Here is a 13750-nt window from a genome sequence, read left to right on the forward strand (position 1 = left end):
AAACCCATTCAAAACTGGCACAACAGTTTCCTGGCCACAGGAGGCCCTGGTAAAATTCATTTTGTGTCTCATTTTTAAAGGTTCTTTGTGAGTCAGGAGCAACTGTTCTGCTGGTCCCTCAATTAAAACCTAAAAACTTATTATCTGGGTATAATCTTTCAGCTGGTTGTAGGACCTTATTATGCATAAATTATCTGATTTGTTCAGCCAGTACAGTTTGAAATATACCTCATTATTCTAAGGTGTTTTGGGAGGTATTTTTGATTATATATACATACTTCATTTTTGTTTTATTAATTCATTCGACATGGATATTCCCGACAAGGCCAGCACTTATTGCTCACTCCTGACTACCCTTGAACAGTTGGTGGTGAGCTGCATTCTGTTAGGAAGGGAGTTCCAGGATTTTGACCCAGCAACAGTGAAGGAACATAACAACATACAAACACAAGGAGGTTCGAGACACCAAATAGTCTACTTCTGCTCATATTCCATACGTTTGTATGTAACAGTACTAGCAATACCAGCCGCAGCAACCACAGAAATGGCCCTCATCTCAGCCAGCAGCCAGTCCGTCAGAAGAGAGGAGATGTTCATAGAACTCCCAATTACAGGATGTGATACCCTCTGGACATAACTGAGCCTTAGAGGCTCAGGAGACTCAGACACTCATTTCAGGTTCACTCTTGGAAGAAGCTAACGTGCTCACAAAGGTGATATCACACAAAATTCACACGGAAGCATGCATGTACATGCACTGCATATCATTTCAGACCCCATTACACTCAAGCACTAAGCACTTCCAAGCACAGTTACTGACTTAATGAAAGGGAACTTAAATCCACCAAATGGTCCAGGTGGGTGTTGCCAGTAGCAGTCAAGTATACTAGGGCATTCACTTCCTTCACCTCTGGTACCTTGCAGAGATCCGCTGTAGAATCTCAGTATCTGCTGTGCACAAGTGCATCTCCCAGTGATGAAGGTCATGAATAGTCACTCACACGCATTTTGTTAATAATGAGGCCAGGCCGAAAGAGAGGAGCCTTGGATTTTATGCTCACTCAATTGCAAAAGGGACAGCATGTCATAGATTGCACATGTGTTACAATGAAGGTGCCAATAAATCACCCAGCAATCTTTACCAATTGAAAGGAAGTTCACTCGGTTAATGTTTAACTGGCGTGTAAACCACTTGAAAACTATTATGCATGTCAGTGCAAGATACCCAGAAAGCTGCCAGAACAGCTTAATTTTGCATCAGTCAAGTTCCTAGCAGTTTTCATGCCTCCACTAAGCGTCAGTATATGGCTCCTCATAGGGCATGTGGCTGATGACACTTGTCAGGAGCCTTGATACTGATCCACTGGAACGGCACAACAGAAGTCACATAGGGCAGCACGGTGGCTCAGTGGTTAGCACTGCTGCCTCACAGCACCAGGGACCCAGGTTTGATTCCACCCTCGGGTGGCAGTCTGTGTGGAGTTTGCACATTCTCCCTGTGTCTGCCTGGGTTTCCTCCAGCTTCTCTGGTTTTCTCCCACAGTCCAAAGATGTGCAAGTTAGGTTGATTGGTCATGCTAAATTGCTCACAGGGTTCAGGGATGTGTAGATTAGGAGGATGGGTCTGGGTGGGATGTTCTGAGGGTCAGTGTGGACTTGTTGGGTCAAAGGGCCTGTTTCCACACTATAGGGATTCTATGATATGGATTCTAAATAGGCAACATATCATAAGAAGAGAAGAAATAGGAGCAGGAAAAAGTCCATCTGGCATACAGAGTCATAGAATTATACAGCAAAGAAACAGACACTTACTTAGATCCAATCCATCTGCACTGACCAGATATCCTGAATTAATCTAGTCCCATTTGCCAGCAATTGGCCCATATCCCTTAAACCCTTCTAATTCATACACCTTTTAAATGTTATAATTGTACCCATCTCCACCACTTCCTCTGGCAGCTTGTTCCATACATGTACCACCCTCTGCGTGAAAATGTTGACCCTCAGGTTCCTTTTAAATATTTTTCCTCTTACCTTAAACCTGGACTCCCCAACCCTGGGGAAATGACCTTGGCTATTCACCCTATCCATGCTCCTCATGATTTTATAAACCTCCGTAAGGTCACCCCTCAGCCTCCAATGCTCCAGGGAAAAGAAGTATCAGCCTATTCAGCCTCTCCCTATAGCTCAAACCCTCCAACCCCAGTAAATCTTTTCTGAGCTCTTTCAAGTTTAACAACACCTTTTAATAAGATCATGACTGATCTGATTATGGCCTTAAATCCACTTTCCATCCTGTACACCCATAAATTGACTCCTTTGTGAATCAAAAATCTGTCTAACTCAACTTGAACATATTCAGTGACCCAGCCTCCCCTGCTTACTGGATGAGAGAACTGCAAAGAACAATAATAATTATTGAGCATACCAGCCAAGTGCTGACAGTACAAATCAATTGTGTGGTCAGATTTGGGGGTAGTTCTTCACTACTTGCCAGACAGGGTAGCTAGAATGATAATGGTCTGTACCTTACACGACATAGAAACAATGAGAGGTCTGGAGCAGAGGAATTCTCAGATTGTTTGGAGTTTCCACAAATTACAGATTATTGTTCTGGTCACTGATATGTAAGCAAGCCTGGGAGAAGTATAGGAGGAGTATCAAAATTCTTTTTCATTCTTTTAATGCCATTTATGTATGATTAACATTAAAGGAGATTGCGGATGTAGGATCTTTTTGGGGAAGCAGGAGGTCAAGCGCTAAAACCTTCTGAATATCTCCAAAAGAAGCCACTAACTGACTTGCTTAACAGGAAACAGTCAGAGGTGTGTTTGGGCGAGAGAGAAAGATAGAAATTGTTGATTTGCTAACCTTACTGCATATCCAGTCAAGCTCCGCCTCAACAGCAGGATATATAATGCTGAGCTTCATGGTGTTACTAAAACTGTTGAAGTGTAGCAAGATATAAATGTGTCTGTGTGTTGTGCCCAGAGGCCTCTGTTAACACTTTTATGGATACAGCCAAGCTGTGCTGTAACTAAAGGGAGTTTGACTGCAACAGTTCACACAAACCAATTGAAACACAAAAATCAATTAACTTAAAGCCCCAGGGTACTATTAGAGGACTTTTCTTGTGAGAGGAAGAATTTTATTTTATCCTTTTTCTTGCTATTGCCCATGCCATTTATAGAAGCACAGCATAGAAGGGCAGGATCATGAATTACTCCCCAGATTCCTCGATGAACTGGTGTTCAAAGTGTGGCTAAGGTAGCAATGAATTCCCCCTCATCCCTGACAACCTCTCATCAACACTTGGCTAAGAACAAGACTTCATCATGCTGGCATTCACAGGCATGATTCACTTCAGGGTCTTTTGCAGAAGTCGAATGGCTGATCACTGAGAGGAACACCGTCTCACCATGTCATCTCAAAGCGGTTAATATTGGTCCTCCCTTCACTCTTAATCAATGAAAACTCAAGAATATAAAAATAGAAGCAAGAGTAAGCCTTGTGTTCCTTTGAGCCTGCTTTACCGTTCAACAGTGGATGAATGCTGAACCATTCATCATGGCTAATCTATCTCAACTTCACCTAGCCACACTATCTCCAAATCCCTTAATTCATTTAGTGTTTAAAAATCCATTGACCTTCATCCTGAATATTTTCAATACTGAATTCTCTGAATAGCCTTTGATGGAATTTCCAAAGCATCACTTTTTAGGTGAAGAGGTTTCTCCTTGTCTCAGTCCTAACATCCTACATCTTATTCTGAAAGTGCAACTGTTGTTCTAAATTCCTCGGCTGAGGAAAATATTTTCCCAGCATCTGCCCTGTCAAACCCCTTCAGAAATGCAGATGTTGCAAATAGATCACCCTTATTCTTCTGAACTCCAAGAAATATAAGTCTAGTCTACTTATTTTCTGCTAATGAAACGATCCCTGCACTCATACTAAATGTTTATTGCTACCACCTGGACAACTGTGACCTTCCTTAGATGAAGAGATTAAAACTGCACAAGGTATTCCAGGCATGGCCTCACCAAACACCTGTCAAATTGTAATAAGAATATATTTCAATCCATTGTGGCAAGAGTTCCTAAATTGTGCCTTCCTAAAAAGAAACAAAAAACTACAGATTCTGGAAATCAGAAAGAAGTACACAAATTTCCAGAAAAAAACTCAGCAGGTCTGGCAGCATCTATGACAAAGCTGGTTCAATGTTTTGAGTTAGATAACTCTTCTTCAGAAAATAATTTGCCTTCATAATTGTTTGCCATACCTACTTGTTAACTTTCTGTAACTCGTGTACAGCCTACATATGTCCCTCGAAATGGAAGCATTTTCCAGTGTCTTACCATTCAAAAAATATTTTGCAGTTTTATTTGTCATATTAAAGTGGAAAATTTCACACTTTGCCACAGCATTCCATTCATCATATACTTGCTCACTCATTGAATCTGTCTACATGACTCTGCAGCATTGTAAAGCCCTTCTACTGCTTTCCCACATAACTTTGCATCATCAGAACACTTGGCCATGTTATATTGAGTCATCTGATGTACTCTTGTATTTGCTTCATGGATATTTTTAAACAACATGTTCGGGGATGTTATGACATATCTCTAGAGCAGGTGGGACTTAATCCCAGTCTTCCTGGCTCAGAGGCACGTACATTACTGAAATAACTCCACAGAAGCTGATATCCCATCACCAAGTCACCCTTTATTTACACATGGAGAGACCTTGACACTGGTCCAGCTTCCTCGAAGCCAGCTCTCAGAGAGTCAGAATGCCTGATCCTCCTCTTTTTATCTGTCAGCCGGGGGTCCCTTATTGGGCCAGGTTAAAGCCGCACACAGAGAACTTATATTCTGTGAGATCTACCTGGTTGGCCTCATATTGAATTGAATCATTTAATGTGACAATTCCACCATGATGTGATCCTTTCTGTGACACTCTAGCCATTTGTTAAAGTCTTTTGAAGTAGTGGAGCAGATTTCCATCAGTAACCCTGTATCAAAGCCTAAGCATGTACGTCAGGTCTTTCAAAGACATCTATTTTTTAATGCATTCAGGTCTGAAGATCTTGTTCACACAGCTATGCAATTTAATCCAACAATGAGCTACAAATCCGCCATCGAATTTAGCACAACAGCAGTTATTGATGCATCTGCCAAGAAGACTGTAATATTTGCCTTGAATTATAGTTTTAGAAGCAGTTAACATGATTAAACTTTTTGAAGCAGTTTCTGAGAGAGCTGTTGCTTAGTTTGACAGTTTTATGAGCATCTCAAAGATTTCCCAATTACATTATCAGGTTCCGGGCTAGTATCTATCTAAGATCTCTTGTCCTCTTAACAGATGGCAAATTCAAAGTTAATGAATTATCTTTGTGTCCTGGCCAGCAATTGTGTATCAACATCTGATTGTTTATTTTGTTGTTTTGGGAGCTTACTGTTCATAGATTAGCTGCAGCATTTTCCTACAAAACAACAAGTGATAGCAATCCTAAATTAATTCTTAGGCTGTGAGATACTTTGGGACAGCAAGAAAACATGAAATACCCCATAAAATGCAAACGCACCCTTTTTTAAATGAAACATCAGATTTATATTTTCTTATAAAATGGCTGACAAAGAAAGGAAACTACCACCTTGTGGATATCAGATGCCGTGTTGGTTTCTGCTCAATGTAACAGAAAGCTTGCAGATGCAAATATTTCTCAATAGATTTAACAAACTTTAACATATCTGATAAACTCCAACAATAACATACAACTAGACTCCACTATTATCAACTTTTCTTGATGCACATTCTAAATAATGTCTCACTGTTGAGAAATATCTCTTTACTAAATATAGAAATCCTTACTTTTACTTCTGGGACCTGAATTCAAATCTAACACAGACAGGTAGTATCAAAGCTCAACCAAAAGATGATAAATGTCATGATGCAAAACCAGGCAAGCCATGGAGAGTACTAGCAAGCAGGTAGGTGTTAAGTGAGTGAGTGCTAAGAAAGCAAAGGAGCAGCTCTGAGATGCAGTCTGGTACAATCAATAAGCTGGGTGCCTGCCCCTATATGCAAAGTGTCCTTGCATCAGCCTTCAACACTAGTTACTGCTGCACCCTTCATTATAAGTCTGTGTTTCCAGAGCACCCTGCAAGTAGATGAAGGGATGATGGTCATGGAGGCGTTGCCAAATGCTGGATGCCCATGGATGAAGTGTGCATGTGGCTGGTCCCTATGGATTGTACACTGAGATATTGTTGGCCCAAAGCAATATGCAAGTCCCTTAGAGAAAGTGGTCAGCTAGTGCTACCATATACCTACTGTGATTCCCATGATGAGACTTTCTGACATCTAGTTTATATGGCACATTTGGTAGGACAAGATGCTAAATACTAATGGGACATGTTGGGCTATTAACAAGGTGTGTAACCAGTTTTCATCCCCCTTAACTCCTTTATTCTTCATTCATTCATTGGATCAGGTCGTCACTGGCTAGGCAGCATTTATTGCCCATCCCTAATTGCCCAGAGAGTAGTTAAGAGTCAACCACATTGCTGTGGGTCTGGAGTCACATGTAGGCCAGACCAGGTAAGGATGGCAGTTTCCTTCCCTAAAGGGCATTAGTGAACCAGATGGGTTTTTCTGACAATCGGCAATGGATTCACGGTCATCATTAGATTCTTAATTCCGGATATTTATTGAATTCAAATTCTACCATCTGTCATGGCAGGATTTGAACCTGGGTCCCAGAACATTATCTGAGTCTTTGGATTAACAGTCCAGCGAAAATACCACTAGGCCAACACCTCCCATTAACTCACTGCCTGGTGAGAAACCTGCCTAACGCCATGGACCCGATTTCAATTCCACCCTCAAATGATTGTCTGTGAGGAGTTTGCACATTCTCCCCATGTCTGCGTGGGTTTCCTCCGGGTGCTCCGGTTTCCTCCCACAGTCCAAAGATGTGCCACTTAGGTGGATTGGCCATGCTAAATTATGCATAGTGTACAGGGATGTGTAGGTTAGGTGGATTGGCCATGCTAAATTGCCCCAAGTGTCCTGGGTTGTGTAAGTTAGGTGGATTAGACATGGAAAATGCAGAGTTACAGGGAAAGGGTAGGGGGATGAGTCGGGGTGGAATGCTCTTTGGACTTGCTTGGCTGAATGATCTGTTTCCACACTGTATGGATTCTATGATTCTATGATTCTATGATGAAGTGAGATATTCCCAATGTCAAGATAGGCGCTGGCAGACATCTTATCCATTTCTGCCACAAATCCTGCCAAAGCCCACATCACTCAGATTGCTACATGATTCCACCCATTCTTTTCAACAATGCTCAAATTTTGAAGACAAACTATTTTTTCCCCATTTATGAAATGAACTGAAACAGCAATAAAAGTGATGTATATGTCTGCATGCAAAATAGCAGAAAATGACCTAATTAACTAACTCAACCATTTCTCGCTCTTACTAAATAACTGAAAACATTCACAACAGCTGCTTCCACATTGTGCAAAGAAATCTCACAAAGCAAGACAAAAAGAAGGTGAGCTTGCAATCATTTCTAGCCTTTTACAAACTCAGGATGAGCCGCAGTGCTTTATGACCAAAGACATGCTTTTGAAGTGCAGCCGGTGTTGCAATTTACTGTTGCCAATTTGCACGAGGCTCACACATTGCTCAGGCAATCTTGTTTTCAGTCATGTTTATTAGGAGATGTATATTAGACAGGACATTAGGGAGAAATCCCCAGCTCTGCTTCTTAAAACATACTGTGGGGCCTTTTCATCTTTATATTCACTTGGTAAGACCTTAATTTGACCTTTCCCTCCCCCGCTGAAAGACTGCTTCTTAGTGCAGCATATACTCTGTACTGCATTGAAGTATCAGCCTTTAATTTATCCTCAATCCATGAAATTGGACTAGAACCTAACATCCTAATTCAGAGGTGTAACAATTCCCTTGCTGTGGGCTGTGAAGGAGAATGTTATTTTCAGAAGTACAAATACTCCTAAATATTTATTACTGATATATTTTATTGCAGAGATGAAAACATATTGTAGACTAGAGTGAAATAGCTTGTAATAATTGTAGGCCCACTCACCACAGGGGTAACATCTGTCTTTCATGGGTCAAAACATGGAAACCAAAATTTTTGCAGTGACATCTCATTAGTTTGCGTTTCTCATTCCATTTCATTCTTGGGAGAGAGTGCTGGAGGCATTTAATTCTCATCAGTTCTGTCAAAACACTCTCTTATTTTCCAACCTATGTCGAAAAAATGTTGAGTCTCAAAGAAAGATGTTAATAAGTGACATTTCGCTTGTGTGGAAACTGCTGTAAATACCACTTGATTGCACGGCTTGTGAATTATTCAGTGTGTTTAATAACACTCAGAGCTTATCATTCCTTCAGCCTGCCATTTCCATCCTCATTTAATTAACTATCAACGTCGTATTGATGTGTCTGACAGTTTCATCACAATTATTATGCTAATATTTTAGCAAACTATTATTCTGAACTACGAGGCTTGCACATTTTTCTTGATGATCTTGGGCTACCAGAAGACACCACACAAGCCCCTGTCATTTTCTGTTGTATTGGATAATGCTCTTTTCAGGCTGGTAGTTCATTTCTATAGTCATTGCATTCTGTCAAACAAAACACACGCTGTCTATGATTTCAGAGGCACTGGCTGTTAACAAGGCACTGCGTTTTGCTAATGATCAGGCTCACCAAGGAGAGCTTTATTGACACTGTCAGAGCCACTTGCTGTCTCAGCGGTAATGCTGAACAGCTGTACAGAATGCATAATCTTTGATGTACATCTGTTTCTGCATATTAATCAGAATGCACTGAATAAATGAGAAGATGGAAGGCCAGAACAGCAATTATTTTGGTGTCTGCACACTTTTAATTTGTTTATTCTATGTACACTCTGCATCAAAGGAAAAGAGTTGGGTAAGAGTTTAAACCTGATTCCCTGCATCTTTCAAGTTGGCTTTGCCAAGTCCATCGAACACCTTACACTTGTGTCAGGGCCTCTGCTCAACCACACATAAAGGCAACCAGTTTGCAAATCTTTCTCCATTTCATTGTTTGTTACAGATTTGACTTTAGGCATGCCTACAGCTCCAAAGAAAACAGCCTTCAGTTCAATTCAAATGTTAACTGCAGCAATAAAAGCAACAACGTTCCATCACCAACGTCCTAAAAGAGGAATCCCAAATTGTTACGGTTGCCAATTCTTTAAGATTTTGTCTTGGATGTTCATCATATGACAACTACACCTCCCCCTCCACCCCCCAAGCGGCACCCACCCCCCGCCACCCCCTCCCCAAAATAACCAGGGTTCAGTTGGCTAGATAGCTAGTTTGTAATACAGAATGATGACAACAGTATGGATTCAATCCCCACACTGCCTAAGGTTACCATGAGGACTCTCTTTCTCAACCTCTCCCATCGCCTGAGGCATGACGACCCTCAGATTAAACCGCCACCAGTTGTCCCTTCCTAATGAGAGAGAGCCTGGTAAGACTACGGCAACCTTACCTTTATTCCATGGAATAGTCTTTCTCCAGCCCTATCTACAATATTTTTACAACTAATAATCAAAGGTGTTCCAGGGAAAGGAAGAAAACACACACAATATGTGGATAGGTTTTCTCCTGGGTTCTTCATGACATTATCTAGAGGGTTAATCTTTCTTTTCTGGAAGTTACAGAACAACCTCAGGAGTTTGCCAATCACAATGTCAATGTCAGTGGCTATATGGAATGCCACTGATTCTTGTGGTCTGGTAGTCGTTAGGTCAAACCAATCCTTTGAATGGAGAGCGATCTTCCTTCAACGCTGGGGAAGTCCACTAGACAGACTGATCAATCTGTATTTGCAGCAACTGTGTCAATGTAACATTGGACACAAACCCAAATGTGCTAGCCCTGTGTTTGGGATAACTACATTTGCGCAAAATAAATGGAGATCTTATAGACAAGGAATTGGCACAAATCCAAAAAGCACTGCCAAATGTAAATGAGGTATTATATTATAAATGCAGTGGTTTATATCTACCTAAGGTCTGCTCAACATTTGTTACAGGTTTTTGTTAATAATCCTCTTAATTCTCCCCTGGCCTTTGCTTTCATTACTGCTTTCACTTGATTTGGTCTGTTTCTCTTCTGCAGTGATTTTAATGCATCTCTTTGAAAGTTCTGAATCTGTCAAAGGCACTAATAATTACTGATAACTCTGCAAAAGAACAGTAAAAGTATCATCAACCAGATTTGATAAAATGTGCATTCTCCTATTCAGTTTATGGAACTGCTTACAACTATGAAATCAATACCCTGGACATTCATTTTTAAAAGAAATAGAGACATTAATAACTTAAGGAAACATCTCATAAATATATAGGTGAAATACCAGGTAACAATAAATTAAAAATTAAAATGCATTTGTATAGTGCCTGCTGCACCTCAGAACACCCAAAAAACACTTTGTAGCTAATCAATAGAAATTGCTGGAAAAGCTCAGCAGGCCTGGCAGTATCTATGGAAAGAAATCAGCTTTAATATTTTGGGTCAAGTGACCCTTCCTCAGAACAGTTTGAGGAAAGGTCTCTCAACCTGAAACGCTAACTCTGATTCCTTTCCATAGATGCTGCCAGGCCTGCTGAGCTTTTCCAGCAATTACTATTTTTGTTTCTGATTTACAGCGTGCACAGTTCTTTCATATTTTTTATAACTAATCAAGAACTTTTGAAGTGCAGTCATGGTTGTAATTTAGGCCAATACGTTGTCAGTTTGTATTCGGTAAGAACCAAAATTAGATTAGACAGATAATCAAGTATTCTGGTGTTTAAATAATAAATAATAGCCAAGACATTGGAAAATTCTCCCATTGTTTGGCAAATAATGATTGGGATCCTTTCTTCCCAGTTGAAGGGATAGGTGAGTACTCAGGACAATCTGTCCATACAGACAGCACCTATAACATTGCAGTATTCCCATCAGTATTCCACTGAAGGACATAATGGGAACTACTAAGAAAAAAATTTAAAATCCCAACTGGAAATAAAGAGATTTAATCTTTCCAAATACTCCACATCAACGATAGTGGATATAAGTTATTAGTGTCTATTTAATAGCCAAGTTGAAGCAAAGCAAAAACAAGGCTAGCAGCCATATAATAAGCAGTGGGAACTCTATGGAATATTGACTGATTTGTTTATAATTCAAATTAAGCAATGAGAACAGAGTAAAATCTTAAAAGTAAATTTTAAAAATTGCACCAATCTTGTAAAATGTCTGACTGCCTTGGGGTGAAACTGCAGTCATTTGATTGTATTTTCTAAGTGATGCATTTGTGATGAGTTTTCAGTGAGAAACAGAGTTGGAATAACGAGAACATCTTTATTGCAATCTTTCACACCAAATGATGAGCTAGTGTCACATTCCACATAAAACAATTTGGAAACCAGATTAGACATATGGTGAGCTTCTCTGGAGTCAGTTCAGTTTGGAAACTGCTTGATATCATCCGATTAAACTAAAACTGTAATGAATAAATTTCTCTGTCACTGCAAATGGTATTGGAATTAAATGATAAACAACTGAGGTAATGTTTCTATAAAGAGCAAATGATAAAGGTCCAGCTTGTCATGTTCCAATAGAGTAAGCTTATAAGCTGTCATTCTATCACAAAGATAGCCAAAGCTAGCATGCAGATTCAAACGTTTCCATAGCTTTGTCCCTGGCTGCCTTTGTAATTTTCTCTAACATCCTTACATTCCTGTGTCTCTGGTTTCTTGACTATCTTTGTCTCAATGTTGGTGATTGTTCCTTCAGCTGTCTCGGCCTTTCCTTTCAAATTCTCTTCCAAAACCCCACTGCCTCAACACTTCACTCATTACTATTGGAACACTCCATGAAACCTACTTCTTTGACCAAACTTTTAGACCCCACCCTAATATCTCCTTCTTTTGGCTCATTGTCATTTTCTCTGAGGCTACATAAATGCAAGATGTTTTTGTACAGGCAGACTTTTGGCTGTAGCATTAGGCAAACTTCAGTCACAATTCTTTATTAAAGCAAAAATGGCTCAAGTGTTGGGTGTCACTCAAATTCAGAAGAAGACAGTTGTTCCCCAAAGCCACTGGGAACATAAGACCTCTCTTAGACTTCTCCTAGTCTTCTCCCAGAGCTTGTTCTGCTTGAAGGACTTCTTTTCATTTTATCAGTCATGTTCTATTCGTGGAAGAAGATCTAGCAATCCTCCCTTGTCTAGGAGAAGCTTGTTTCATCAGCACTAGTTGTTAAATCACAGATTCACTTCAGAATTCATCAGACTACTTTCGATAGACAATTGAAACTTCAGACGAGTGTAGAAAAGCTCAAAAAAGTATCAAATTGCACCGGCAGCCAGGAAGAAATAATCTAAAAGTTAGCTTTTACATAATTCTTGGTCCTTTGAAGTACAGCAAGAAGAGGACCCTTCATGACTGATATCCATCTGTTGAATTAGACTTGCAGAGATTTACGAAGGTCTTATTGTAAGCCCATAGTTTATACCAGTTTCCATCTTTCCCTTCTTGACCATTTCCACGTCCGCCCCCACCCCCAGAAGCCAATTTGCCACTGAAGAAGAGCCCAGCTCTTTTTTTTAAATTTTATAAACCACCACCTAATTACCCAATTACCAACTTGAGTAAATAACTAGCACTGTCCCACTCAGCTGTTTCTTTATGTATATGACTCACCACCAAATCTCCCATTTGACTACTTAAGGAAGTAAGTTACAAGCACTAACCACCAGGGTCAGCGAAATAATAACAAAAGTGAAAGAAGGGTAGGAAAAGGGAGGGAATGAAAACAAATAGTGTTGGTGGAGGACATAGTGCATCTTCGAAGAACTTAGCTCTTTTTCTTTTCTAAAACCACCACCAAATCACCTGCGTCACTACTTAAAATACCATTTAACAAGCACTGGTCACCAGGAGCAGTGCAACCGTTATAAATGGGAAAGGTAAGGCAAGAGGGAGGGGATTAAATGAAAATGGAATTGGGGAGGGAAAGAGCCCTGGTTTTCAAGAGAAGATGCAGCCTGTACCTTTAGCATTTGGAAATGGCACACTGGTGTCATATCAGCATTGCACATTGATTTATTTTATTTCATTCATTCATAAGAATTCCTAGTAAGTACCCATCATTTGGTGTCCATCCTTTGCACCTTTCAGAAGATGGTGTTGAGCCTTCTTCAACAAATGCAATTCATGTGGTGTAGGTGCATCTACATTGCTGTTAGGAAGGGAGCTCCAGGACTTTGACCCAGCAATGGTTAAGAAACAGCGTTTTGTCCAAGCAATAATGGTCTGTGACTTGGAGAGAAGAGTGGTAATTATTTGGCATTGAACTGACATCACAACATACCTAACTTCTTTATGGAATTAAGGTATTAACTGGCCTTCCTTTATGTAATTTCTCCAGTGTTGTATTGAATTTCAGTCAGGAGTCTGAGCAGTTGTGCAAACCCATCGAATTTGTCCATGTCAATCCTTAGCAAACACAATTGAAAATATAGATAACACAGTGTGGAGCTGGAGGAACACAGCAGGCCAGGCAGCATCAGAAGAGCAGGAAAGCTGATGTTTCCGGTTGGGACCCTTTTTCTGAAGACCCGAAAGGTCAGCTTTCCTGCTCCTCTGATGCTGTCTGGCCTGCTGTATTCATCCAGCTC

Source organism: Rhincodon typus, chromosome 2 (genome assembly GCF_021869965.1).
Source record: "Rhincodon typus isolate 14 chromosome 2, sRhiTyp1.1, whole genome shotgun sequence".
Lineage (NCBI taxonomy): Eukaryota > Metazoa > Chordata > Chondrichthyes > Orectolobiformes > Rhincodontidae > Rhincodon > Rhincodon typus.